Raw genomic sequence first — 1,988 nt, forward strand, 5'->3', positions numbered from 1 at the left:
CACACACACACACACACACACACACACACACACTGCTGCCCCCTCTACTCTGGCTCTCTTTCTGGATGTTCTTGAACATCATCCTGGGGGGATTCCTGGAATCCCCCCCCCCGCCCCTGCCCCCAGAGTGGGAAGGCAGCCCAGTAAAGCCTGGAAAGGCAGAAGGACCTCACACCAGGAGAATTCTGGTGCCCAAGATGGCTGGGCCACTTCTCCCTCTTCAGGCCAGGTGCTATGTGCCAATCAGGGGTTCCTGGGAAAGGGAATGCACAGATCCTAGCCTGAAAATCCATAATGATCTGGCGAAGGGCCCTTTTCACTCTGTCTTTAAAAGAGCACTGGGAACCCTTTGCATGCCAGGCCTATTCTGGGCAGTAGGGACACCAAGGTGAGGTCCAAGGGGGTCCTGCTCTCAGGAAACTGGCTTTTTAGAAAGAGGTGACAGACAATAATCAGACAAGAAAAATCAGGTCAGGAATAGGGTGATGCACCTGACTAGGCCACTCTCACACTCTGGGGTAGGAGTCTCAAAATATGGTAAAGTGACAATGACAGGTGATTGCCTTAGAGGGGGTGGCCAAGGCAGGCCTCTCTAAGGAAAAGCATTTCATCTGAGATCTGAATGGCAAAGACCCAGGTGTGTGAAAACGGGTGGAGGGGAGAAAGAATGCGAGGTTAAGGGAATAGTACTCACAAAGCCCCAGAGATGGAATGAATTTAGTTTCTGGGTTTTCTGGATGTCCAGGCATTAGGGATTAGGTTGGCCTGCCAACTTTTATGTGGGAATTCGCCTACAGTTTGATTCAATGGAACAGGCAGGCCCCTGCCTGACCCCCAACCTAGGGCTCAGCCCTCCAAGACCACACAGTCCCTCAACAGTCTGCTCAGCTTATCTGAGTGGGTTCCTTTGGGACAGCAGAGCCCTGACCTTGAAGGGGCCGGCCCCTGTGTGAGACTGTGGTGTGGAGAGAGCAATCAAGACACCGATGCCTGGGCCTGGTGTGCCCCTGTTGCTCATCCCATGGAATCTCACTTGAAGACAGGCCCAGTGGCTTCGAGCGTGACTTCTCAATATTCTCGCCTGCAAAGTAGCTTCGATGATTGTGAAGATTAAACGAATTAAGACATGCAAATGGCTTAAAGCTATGCCTGGTATCTGGAACTCAAAGACGTTCACTTTTGGTAGTATTGTAATAATTTTTGTTTATCTTCTTTCTCACCTGGGGAGGGGGGAGTCCCTGCCTTGTTCATCTTGGTATCCAGTGCTCACCGGAAGTGCCTACAAGGCACTCCATAAATATCAAAATAAATGTGTAGATGAATGAAATAATGGAAGAAACCTGCTGATTCATCTGACTGTTATTTTATTATGATTTTCTGAGTCAGGGTCCCACTCTGTTGCCCAGGCTGAAGTGCAGTGGCACGATCACAGCTCATGGCAGCCTCAACCTCCCAGGCTCAAATGATCCCGCCTCAGCCTCCCAGGCAGCTGGGCCTACAGGTGCACACCCCCAGACAGGTCTTTTTTCTTTTTTTGTAGCAACACATTCTCACTATGTTACCTAGGCTGGTCTTGAAATCCTGGGCTCAAGCAGTCCCTCCTGCCTCAGCCTCCTAAAGTGCTGAGATTACGGGCGTGAGACACGGCGCCCAGGCTGCCCACATTTTAGGAAGCACTTCCGGCATGCCAGGTTCGGTTCAGGGTGCTGAGACCGGAGATGAGCAAGGCAGAATTTGTCCCTGGGCTCCCGGAACTTCTTTTTCAAGACGGAGGACAATACACGTAGAAGCAGATAAGTTCGTTTCAGAGGGAGAGATATCTCGGAGGGGAAAAAAAAGACAAGGTCAGTCCACGAGAAAAGGGTCGGCAAGGGTCGGCAGTTACTTCAGCTTGGGGGGTCGAGGAAGGCGTCTCTGCGGAGGTGACCCGAATGCCAGAGGGGCCCGTCCGGCTGGTGGGAGGTGACGGCCGGGAGGGAAGAGGGGGG

The sequence above is a fragment of the Carlito syrichta genome, unplaced genomic scaffold (assembly GCF_000164805.1).
Source record: "Carlito syrichta isolate Samal-C Ts95f unplaced genomic scaffold, Tarsius_syrichta-2.0.1 Scaffold315530, whole genome shotgun sequence".
NCBI lineage: Eukaryota > Metazoa > Chordata > Mammalia > Primates > Tarsiidae > Carlito > Carlito syrichta.